We start from the raw sequence: 11,590 nt of genomic DNA on the forward strand, positions 1-11,590 counted from the left end.
CAGGAGCGTAGGCCTCACGGTGGGTGAGGCCGTGAACCGCTGCAATATTCTGCGCAAGGCGGAAGACGGGTCTGCGAACAGTCAGGAGACCAGCCTTCCCACCCCCAAGTTGCTCAGTAACAACGTCCAAGGTCCCAAGCCGAATAACTCGGACTCCCTGAAAACAGCAAAGAAGAGGAGACGTATGAAACTCTTAGGTGGAGAGGCTGCTAACCTGTGAGCGCATGGCAACAGTGCTTGGTGGCCTGCCCACCCTTGGAATGCTTTGGAGAAGCCCTGGAGAGGTTCTTTGGAAGAATTTCCTAGAGATGTTCACCCCTCTCCTCTTCACCCTCTCCAAACTACCAGGAAAAGCAGAGAGGTCATCCCTCCCCTCACAGAACATGCACAAGAAGGCTTTCCTGGGGAAGCCCAGGACAGCAAACCCACCTGGTTCAGCATCAGCTGCCGTACAATGTACTCCGATACACCTTCCCAGATAGCAAGGCGCTCTGCAAAATAAGGGAAAGACACGTCATGCTAGGGTGGGCCACCTCACAACCGTTCAGCACATGCCTAAGCAAGGAGATGGCAAGTGCAAGCATCTTCAAACAGCCTCCCCCTCCCCAATGTCAGCCCAGTGCCGACAGGCACTCAGCAGCTAAGGTGGGAACCACCTTGAGGTGAGAACCTTGTATCTGCTCCCTGGAGGGGTCTGGAGCTGAAACAGAGCCATTAGCACGCAGACACCTTTCCATGGGACATCCACAGTGTGCCCCGAGCTCAAAGCCTGCTCTACCAGTCTACAGCTACAAGGAGAACCAAGGGGAAGGAGTAGAGGCAGTGGCTGGGATCCTGCCCAAAAAGCCCTGCTGAGCTGAACAGAAGTCCAAGGATTCCTTTCCAGCACAGGTGTTCCCAGCAGCCTCTCCAGAGCCCAGCAACAGCTGCAGGACCCCTCAGCCTTCTTCAGGCAGGGCTCCTTTCCTTCCAGACGCAGCTCTAACAGGGCGGCCCCCTCCCTCGGGATATTAGCAATGCATTTCCATGATGCCGAGGACACGATGCTGTGCCCATGGCAGTTCAGGGGCTCAGGGCATCCGCAGGGTCTCCCCTGCAGGGCAAGTCTCCCCGTATGGCATCCCTGCATGCCCAGGCTCTGCACGTCTACTGGAGAACCTCCAGCTCTTTCCCCCAGCAGGAGCTGGGCTGCCCGAGCCCCTTCTGCCAGGCCAGCAGGGTCCCTCACCACCGGGACTTCTGCCCAGCGGTGCCACGAGATGGCAGGGCATCATGCTTGGGACGCAGGAGTCCTGGCAGCCACACTGGCACCTGAGCCAGAGAGGACCATCAGTCGGGGCTTTGGCCGCAGCCTCCAGCTCCCTCCAAGCACACATTCCACAGCCATGTTCAGCATTAATGATCTCTGTGACAGCTCCCGGGGAAGCGCTCCCAAACTTCTTACCCTCTAAGGGAAGCGTTGGCACCCGCTGTCCACGCTGCCTCCCGTGGCCAGCGTCCCAGAGCTCCATCCTTCTCCTCCCTGCTCTGGGTCACCCCTACAGCAGGAGGTGATGAGGAAACACCACCGCCTCCTCTTCCTCCTCCTCTTCCACACTTCACGGTAGCCCGTGCTGCCCCGGCCTCCCCTCGCTGACTCCCGCTCGGCCTTGGCGGCTCCTCGCAGCAGACTGGTGCCGAGAGCAGCTCCAGTGCCTGGGCTCCGCCAGCCTGGCCAGGACGTGTGTGGAGAGGCTGTGTCCGTGTGCGAGAGGGCAGCGGTCACTGTGACACGGGATGTCCCCTGTGACCACAGCCCGTGTCACAGAGGGGCACAGCCACACTCGTCCCCACGCCCCCCTCACCCACTTGGAGGCAGGCACTGCATGGGATGCTCGGGGGCTGCCCCTGACCCCATGCAGGTCGTGCAGCAGGGACAACCCCACTGGAGGTCCTGCCTGGGCTGGGCATTATGGCTGCTCTCACCCGGCCATGGCCCTGTGCATGAAACCTGGTGGTGAGGGAGGGCGGTGGGTACGGGCGTGGGGCTGCGCTCGCCCCACGGCGACACAGCCGACGTGGCTGCCGTCACTGGGGCAGGAAGCGCTGACAACTGACTGCCACAAAACCTCCACCAATTCCTTCGTGGTGACTGAAACATTCTTCCAGCACCTTGAAACCACGGTCCTGCCCTTGGCAGTTTGCTTGTGCAGAAAACTGGCAGGGAATCCCCGCTCAGCGCTGTCAACCTGGCACTTGGCATCAGGTTAAATGCAAGTTCTCAGGATTTCAAAAAGATGCCCGAAGGAACATCTCTAAGACACAAGAGACCCTCCGAGGTGTTCCACAGATCTCCGCTCTGAACACACTCAAACCGGGGGTAGAAATGCCTTAGGAGGTGAGGAACTAAGAAGGACAGAAATGCAACCCATCCACACACGGAAATAACCCACTGCTCAAGAAGGGCTCAGCAACTAGGTCTTTCAAAAACTCTCAGCTGCACACCTCCCCACCAAGCAGAAGGCAGGAGTCAAAGCAGTACGTCGGCTAAGACAAAGAGGAAGCCTTCTGAAAACTTCTGCCTCAGGAACAGAGACTGAAAGCAGTTTCTAAGGGCTCTTTTCCTTTTTGGTATTTGGTTTTTCTATTTCCTTTCCAAAAGAATAGCAGGTGCTCCAAGGATACTTTGGTCTTTTTTCAACAGAAATCATGCTTTTGCCAAAGGTAGGCTCCCCAGGGCAGCTGGTACCATCACTGCTGCGCTCTCTCCCTCTTGGATCAGATGCACAAAGACTTCTTACAACAGAACTGCAGCTTTCGTAGGACACACGGAATATTTGCCGTCAAGATGCTACTGAAGTCCTGCTGAAGAAATTGGGAAGTTTGTGCTAAAGGCAACTTCATCCCTCTGGAAACTCATTCTCCTTCAGCACATGCTGCTATTTCAGAAGGTAGCACTCAAGACAGGGCCAAGACGCAGCACAGGGAAAGAGCTGCTGCAGGAAAAGCTCCAGGCACTGGAGCCAGGGCCACAGAAGGAGCGGAAACTCAAGCAGAAATGCTGCGGGAGGGGGAACCTGGCCAACGCCCACACACCCCTCCCGTGCAGCCATCCCCGTCAAAGCAAGACCCGCGTGCCCTCTGCCACCCGCAGAGCCGCCGCACTGCAGGCCCCGGGGCCAGGCCACCAGCCCCCTGCGCTGCAGCCAGACCTCCGGCAGAGCAGAGGGGCACGGCTCCTGGCGCGGGCCCGGGTGCCGCTGCCCTGCCGCTGCTCGGTGTGCTGTGCCGAGGGCCTGGCGGTCTCTGCTGCCTGGGCTTCCCCCGCAGCTGCATCACAGCGTTTCCCCTCCTTTCTCCCTTGCGTGTGCTGCTCTGGGGCTGCTCTGGGGCTCCCTGGGGCTCCCGGTGTGGGACGGAGGAGCGGGGGGGTGAAGCTCCTGTGCTGACACTGATGCTGAGGGTCCCCGCGCAGCCGAGACGGCCCTGACCAGCCTCCACCGCAGGCGGCTCCGAGCCACGGGGCCGCCCGCAGCAGGGGCGCAAGAGCCGGGGGCTCCCGTGGGGCCGGAGGCGGCCCAGGCCCGGCCGGGCCTCGCCCAGCCGCTCCTGGCACACGGCTGGGCTGCGGCGGCTCCGCCCCCCCCGCACGCACAGCCGCTCGCTCCGCCCCGACAGCGGCCTTCGGCCCCGGCGCTGCAGCTCCCGGCGCCGCGGCTAAAGGCTCCGGGCGGCCCCGCGCCGGCAGACGCCGCCCCGCGCCGCAGCAGCCGCCTCCCGGCCCCGCCCCGCCCCGGCCCCGCCCCTCGCCGCCCTCCTCCGTGCCAGTGCGCATGCTCCGCCCCACCCCGTCACTGCTCCGCCCCTCCCCTCGGGGACCCGCCCCCCGCGGCCCCAGGCCCGCCCAGCGCACGCGCACTGACGACCCTTTCACGCCCGCCCCGCCTCCGTCTTTCCCAGCCCCACGGGAGCCAATGGGGGAGCGCCAGGTGGGAGGGTCCTGGGCGCGGGAGGCGTCACTTCCGGCGGTGGGGGCGGGGCCCGTGTGGCCATGGTGCTGGCGCAGGTGCCCGCTGGCCCCGCCGCCGCCTGGCCCTGGCGCGGCGCCGCTCTGCGGCCGCCGAGAAGCAGCTGCGGCAGCGACGGGCGTTGGCGGCGGCTGCACAGGGAGCCCAGAGCGACGCTGCCGCGCGGCAGCTGCTCCTGTACGTGGAGCCTGCAGCGGTGGCAGTGTTCAGAGCTCTTGCTTCAACTTGAAGAAGGACCTGGAACTCCTCTTCACAGAGGCCCTAAGTGGTGCTAAGGAGGCTAAACTGTTAGGGAAAGCCCATCAGCATCTCCTGCTCTTCTTAATGTACCAGCTGAGAGGGCAAGTGGGCCAGGAAGCCAGCACAGAGGAAACTTCTCCCTCTGTTCTCTCTTCTCTGTTGTGAAAATCCACAACACTGGAATAGAAGCCACTGTGGTTTTCTTTGTATATGATAAATGTGACTGTCATTCCCGTATCACAGTTATAATTTCAAATCCACAGATCTTGCCACTGTGCAAAAGAAGTGACATTGTCATCATTATGGGGTCATCCCCCACCACCTACCTGTGCCTCTCCCCTCCCCCTGGAGCTCTCCTCTCCATGGGGAAGGTTTTCCCATCCGCTTTATGACCTTACAGTGCCTGCCTGCCTGCAACCTAAAAAGTTTGCTGCAACAGAAGTCTGTCCTTACCACAACTGAAAGGCAAAAAGATGCATCACTGTTACAGTCAGATTCCAGGGGGCCAAACGTCCAGTTTGGCCAGCCATCACAAACACACACACACAAATACTCTTCAGTAGCAAGCAGTTTATTAGTAAATACTTACAAACAGTGACCCAATGGTAATCTCGAGAAGGAGCACCTCAATGCTTGTCCCGATCATCTGCATGATAAGAGAGAGAGTTGGCAGGCACAATCCTTTCAGGCATCCCCGAGGAGGCAACGTGGCCCTCTGTTGTGTAGCAGCTTCCCTCTCCTTCAGAAAAATTCCGGTATTTATGTTTTTTTGCGGTAGACGGGAGTCCCGGCACATGGGCCCAACAAGCGCAGGGACTCCAGCCCAACTCCACCCCAGCTGCATAACCGGGCTATGATACTGCGCACACGTGCAGACTTACTTCAGGGGCGACATTGACTTTGGGGAGTTGCTCTTTCATTACTCTTCAACTTCTGACCTTCATCTTGACTGCTTCTGACAGTTATTTCATTGCTGGAAGCCCCTGAATTTATATGTATCCAACTGCTGTTCTTTCCCACGGATTTCCAAGACCTTGTTAGTTACTTATTTGTATTCTGCCTAACACAGTGGTATTGTTCTAGACACCAGGAGGTTACAACACGGACCATTCCCACCAGGTGTCACATAGCACGGACACAATCATGTAGCTCACAAAATACCCGAGAGGAGACTCCAAACGTGCCGCAGCCTGGAGAGAGGCAGCCGTGACAGGGGGCGAGCGGGCTGGTGAGATGGGCGGGGCTGGGGGAAGGGAGCATGCGCAGTGGCGCAGAGGCGGACCGTGAGGGGCGGGGCCGAGCTGCCCGGCTGCCTGCGTGTGCTGCAGGTGTCCAATCGTCACTGGCCGAGCCCGCCTGGTGCTGGGCGGGAACTGCCGCCTCATACCGGTTTGGACTGGAACTTTCCCTTCCAGGTTGGCTCAGAGGGAGAAGCTCGTGGGCGGCGGGCGGGGGGGTGAAGGAACAGGGAGCGTGGTGTGTGGTTGGCTATGGTCCTCACACAGCCAAAGCCATGAGTGAGTCCGAGGCTCCTGCTCGGTGTCTCTGAGCGCTGGTGCTGCACAGCAAAGCGTGGTCAGGCTCCGCATTACCACTCTTGGAGGTGGTTCTCGGCTGGCTTTATGCATCAAATGGGAGAGGGGCAGTTGGGGAAGAGTCTGTCTTTTTTGTCAGTTTTTCCCTGGTGGCTGCTTGTGGGTTCTCTATTGATGTCTTTATTGCTGGGGATGGGGTTCATGTTATGCAGTCCCTTTCTTTTGCAAGACTTCTGTTTGCTTTTGTGGATGGGCTGGCTCGGGGGTTTCTTTCCGCAAGTGGATCCCCCCTTGCCTACAAAGCAGTGCAGAGGCACGCAGCTCTAAGCTGAAGGGGAGCAAGTAGGGCCCTTCTGCACAGAGGGAGGTAGCAGTTAGAGCATCCAGGCAGGTGGATGCCTGGGTTCTCTTCTGCCCTCTGTAGTGGCCAGGATCAGGATGAGGAAGGTGGGGAGGCTCGACCCAGCTCGGCTCAGCTCAGCTCCATGGAAGGAACTGATCAGAAGAGTTGGAGCAAGCGAGAATGGGAATCAGCACAGTTGTTTTCTCTGGCCAGTCGTGCAAGGAGAGTAGTCTTGTGGTTTAGGGCAAGGGATGCTGGACACGCTGAGGCCTGGGTTCCCTCCTCAGCTCGGCAAGGGGTTGTAAGATGTACTAGATTAGGGAAGGGGTGGGCGACTGTCAGGACAGCTGGATCACCTCAGCTATGGGAAGAGACCTTCTGTGTGCAGTGAGTAGATGAGAGTGAGCGTGGCTAGGACATCTGGCTTTTCCTCCTTGTGCTGGAAGGGAGCAGGTCAGAGTGAAGCAATTGAAGCAGCAAGCTGTTGCCCAGAGCCCCCAGAGGCTACTGCTGTGGGAAGTGTGGAGTCCCTCATCCCTCCCACCTCCTACCTCCCTGAGACAAATCCAAGCAAGGGCTGTGCATACTTATCTCGTGGTTAGGGGAACAGACAGTAGTGGGCAGGACAGGCAGGGGGCACAGCAGGACTGTCAGCCCAGGATTTGTCCCAGCTGTTGCATGCTGAGGCAAGGCTTTTTTCTTTTTCTTTTTTTTTTTTTTTTTTTTTTTTTCTCTTCTTTTTCTTTTGATGTGACTTTAAGACTTTGCCTGGGGCAAGTCTCTATCCTCTTCGTTGTTCATTTCTCATGGGGTATTTTTTCCTTTCCCTTTTCCTTCCAGAACCTACAAATGCAGCATTTGTGACAGATACGCAGGAGTCATCTGCAGATTTGGAATGTAAGATAGACCCATCCCTCCTTGGTAGAGCCCATGTCTGGAAGGTCTGAGTTCCTCTGATTTATTTGTCCCCTTCTGCTGCTGCAAGAGGAGGCAGAAGTAAAAGGAAAAAGTGATGTTTGGTGTTGGAGAGCTGTAGCAGGATGGAAATGGAGCATGAGTTTGCCATTGCCCTGCGAGTGGAGCACTCCTGAACCCTTTGCTTGATCATTTCCTGTGCAGTGTTAGGGACAGTCTGGGTCGGAGTAAGGGAGGGAAGTGGAAGAGCACAACCCTGTCTTGGACATCACTTGAGTTGTGAAGCTCGCACTGTAACCGCTGGGCCTCATCACTCTGCAGGGAACTCTCCCTCAAGGGCCCAGTACACACCACTGTGCAGAGAGGGAGACAGTGTGAGCACCTTGAGGGGATCTCAGCAGTGCAAATGAGGGCATGCTGCAAAAGAAGTCGTGGGGAAGAGAGAACAGCTCCCCACAAGGCACCTGCTTGGGTTGGCTTGCCCTTGTTCTCAACGCCAGCCAGCCACCCCTTCCCAGGGACTTGATGCCAAAATTTCCAAGCTGTTAAGTCAATTCTGCAGGACAGGTATCCCAGACAACCTATTGCATCCTACACCTGGAAGGAGAAAATGAGGCTAAAGGGATCTCTGATCATGCTGTAACTTAAAGGGTGGTGATGGTGACTACTGCCAGGCTTGCTGCTCGTAGAGGCAGAGGGGGAAAAGGAAGCATTGCAGCTACGTGGCTCTTGTGGGAAAGCAAACTCTGGCAGAGGCTGTAGCTATGAGCTCCTGTGTCCCCCACAGAAGTGGAGAGTCTCATAAAATGCTTCTGCTCACAGAGAGATCAGGTGTAGGTGACACTTTTTATTTGCCATTCAGCCTCCATAGCTCCGTAAAGAAAGAATGGACTCCACAAAGCCAGTGAGTGGATAAAGCACTGATATTCTCTGGGTTTGTCAAGATTGTCAGATGGCACCAGCAAATGCTGCCAGTTTGTAGAGAAGTCTGCTCTGGGAAATGTCCAGAAGTGTGCGTGGCTTACTGTCTTACACAAAACAGCCTTTGTGTTTCAAGAGAAGTAAGAGGGGCCAGAGGGAGAACACATGACTGTCAGCTAAGAGCACTTCCTCAGCATGGAACTGAAGTAAAGGAGGTGCCTCGGCAAGATCATATAGCTCAGATGCAGAGCAAGCAGATGGAGGACTGTGAGGATGACACTTGCTAGGCCTCGCCTGCGTCCAGTTGTGACCACGCCAGTTCAAGGGAGGCACTGCAAAACTGGAGAGGCTGCAGGAGGGAACGGCAAAGGCTACAGACTGTGGCCTGGAACGACAGGGCCCAGCGTGCACTGAGTAGGACTCCGTTCCCCTGAGCAGCCTGCCCTGGCACCTCCAGCCCTGGCCCAGGAGCCTGACTGAAGCTCAAGCCCTCTCCTTGTGGGAGCTCTCTGGAAGCTGTAGCCGTCTCCAGTACTGTCCCTCGCTCTTGCTGAGTGGCTGCTTGCGTTTCTGAGAGGGACCTCAGCGCCGACCCAGGAGCTCATCTTTGGGGGCCCACCAGTGGGCTGCTGAGGGAGCCTGCGCCTCTCACTGCCACTGCCAAGTGTGGGCGTGGGGGTGTGGGTGTGGAGGTGTGCACCGAGCGGAAGAGGCACGTGCCTTTGTCCCAGCAAGCTCCCCACTCTACTGCTGCTTTCCTAGCTGAGGGGAGGTATGTTTTCCAGGGCCAACAAGGTCACCTGGCTGATGTGCTTGGGCTTGCTGCACTACCCTGTTAATGCCCGGCTGAGTGTCAAGAGGAGAAAGCTCTTGCCAATCTCCCTTCTGACTTAATGAGGCTTCTCCCTCAGCCGTCGGAGCCCTGCCCCGGAGCACACCAAACACAGGAGAGCCTGGGAGGGGAGGAGCTGTGGAAGGGCACAGCAGCTTGTGCGGGCGAGCGAGTGAGCTGGCTCTCTGGGCTAACCAGTGCTCCTCTACAGGTGTGCCGGGAGGTTTCCGGCGTGCGCTGGGGGCTAACGCTGAGGGTTTCTCTGGCCCAGGCTGCACAGCAACCCCCTGGTGGGGAAGCCCCGCTCTGAGGTCACCATGGCAGCACCTTGCTTTCATTGCAGGTGCCTCTTGGGATGTCATAAAAGGCTGCCCTGCATAAAAGCGCAGCCCGCAGAGGTGTGCAGCTCTGCAGGCAAGGAGGTTTGCAGAGGCCAGCAGGGGCTTTGGGAAGAGGCGCTTGGCTATTTGCAGCACAGCGACCTTTTCCGTCTTGCTGGTGACGCAAGTGCATTAAAGAAAATGCCAGCCGAGTTGGGCAGGTGGGTGCCAGGGGGCCCCAAAAGCAGGGAGGGGTAAGGCAAGGAGCCCTGTGTGCTGCCCGGGTTCCTTGGCGGGGACGGAGAGCCCCTGAGCACTGGGGTGGTGTGCAGGTCCCCCTCCAGCCTGGGGAGCCAGGCAGCCCAGCAGACCCTTTGGGTGGGCAAGGCGCTGCCCCTTCTCCTCGGCAGAGCCCACTGGGACCAGGCTGCTGTGCGTGCGTCAGGTCAGAGGTCATCAAGTGCCTTAGTGCCCACGGGGTGGGGTGCTGCAGCTTAGAGCTTCCTAAAGGCCCTCGGGATACCTCTTCCATTACACCTACTGAATTTTTGGCACTGGAGCTCCTTTGTGAGTTCCCTGCTTCGCAAAGTCAATCTACTGATACAGCATTACTGAAATCCTGGCAGAGGCTGCTGTGAGCCGAGGACATGGGATCACATTTGGAGGGATCTAAAGGCCAAGATGAGGTACATGTGTCAGTGTGCTGTGGGAAGGTCAGTCACAGGAGCTGTGCTTTAAGGACATGCAGAACTGCCTTTGTCCTCAGTCCGTGTATTCAGTTTCTGCTGTCCAGGAATATCTTATCCAAGTATCGTTGGGCTCCACAGAACAGCAATGATCTCCTCATGCAAGGACTGTGGTTTCCAGTCCCATCTTCTGAAATCAAAAATCAGGGGCTACATGCTGATTTCTGTTAAGGCAGCCTGAAAGTCCCTTTTGTTGGTAAAGCCACTCTTACCCACCTGTCCCTGTCTCCGAGTTTCAGAAAAGTGTTGAAAGTCAGACAAATTCTTTTGACAGCATGTTAAAGTACAGTCTCCGCTCTTGTATCCCCCCAACCTATGCCACATTGTGAACATCTAGGATGGTCAGCCCCATGTTAAGTACTGATGGATCTGATCTTCCTCTGTCATCCTAGCTGGTGTCTTCAGTGAGGCGGTGCTGACTGTAGTGAATTCATTTTCAAAGAACATAAAACATCACCAGTATTTCTGCAGGGTCCAGGCGGCTTTTCTCCTCTTTCAGGCATCAACTGTTTGGATCCCACAACCTTTATTTCCTGAAATTCCTTCCTTTTGTGTTCACCCTTCTTGCTTCTGAGAACTGAATAACCAGCAGCACACGCCTAAGTCTGATGGATGTGTTGCACTCCACGAAGCCCATCAGTAAAAGCTCTCGCTGTGAGCAGGATTTGAACCTGCGCAGGGAAACCCCACTGGATTTCAAGTCCAACGCCTTAACCACTCGGCCATCACAGCACCCTGGTAGCAGAAGAGCTATAATAAAGAGGATTTCAAGGCCACAGGAATACTGGCTATTCACCCTGGACACCGCCCATCTGGAGTGTTAGCCACATCATGCAGTGACCTGGCTACTTCTTTAAATAACATGTGGTCCCTGCAGCAGAGCTGGAGGTGAGGGTAATGAAACCAGTGCTCAAGCTGAGGTAGAGGTTTTCAGGAGCCCCTGGAAATTGCAAATCAGCTGCAGTGCCTGCCAGGATGGTCCTCTGAAAAGAGACTGAGCATTTGTCCTATGGGGATCACAATATAGTCCAGCTCTGAAGCATCCTGGCAAGATGCACAGGGAGGAGCTGTGTATCTGATCTCCATTGCTGTCGCGCTAACAGACGCCTTGTTGTAAGGGAACAATCCTCACTGGCCTCACCTGTCTGGGAATGATCCTCCATATTTCCCTTCCTTTGGCAGAAATGCCCTAATCTCTTGGAAAGCAACTCCCAATTGACAGAAATTGCACCAGGACAAATGCAGAGTCCTGCACCCAAGCAGGAAGCCCCTGTAATGGTAGAGGCTGGGGACTAGCTGGCTGGGGAGCAACTCTGCTGAAAAGAGCCTGGCGTCTTCATGCCCCAACTGAAACATGAGCTAGCAGCATGCCCTGGTAGCAGTGAAGGGCAACTGCATCTTGGGCTGCCTGAACATGGTAGCACAGCCAGTAGATTGAGGAAAGTGATTATTCCCCTCCACTCAGCATTCATCAGGCCAGAGCTAGAATACTGCATTCAGTTTTGGGTCCCCAATACGCTCCCCCATAAAAGAAAACATCAAGACAGTCAATGGTCTGAAGCACAGGACCTGTGGAGAAAATCTTGAGGGAATTGTTTTTATCCAGCCTGAAGAAGAGAGAGTTTTCAGAGGATCTAACACCAGCTTTTCAGTAACCATATGGAGATTGTCAATGAGATAAAGTCAGAGTCACAAAGAGGTGCACAGCGGGAAGGCAAGAGCCAATGGGTA

The 11,590-nt window shown here is 56.5% G+C and overlaps 1 non-coding gene across 1 annotated transcript; it reads right to left on the reverse strand.

Annotated features, from left to right (window-relative positions):
- Positions 1–10,509: 10,509 nt before the first annotated feature.
- TRNAS-UGA (transfer RNA serine (anticodon UGA)) lies at positions 10,510–10,591 on the reverse strand. Its single transcript has one exon. It is a non-coding gene; the product is annotated as a tRNA-Ser (tRNA).
- Between the last annotated feature and the right edge of the window lie 999 nt (positions 10,592–11,590).

Source organism: Rhea pennata, chromosome 29 (assembly GCF_028389875.1).
Source record: "Rhea pennata isolate bPtePen1 chromosome 29, bPtePen1.pri, whole genome shotgun sequence".
Classification (NCBI taxonomy): Eukaryota; Metazoa; Chordata; class Aves; order Rheiformes; family Rheidae; genus Rhea; species Rhea pennata.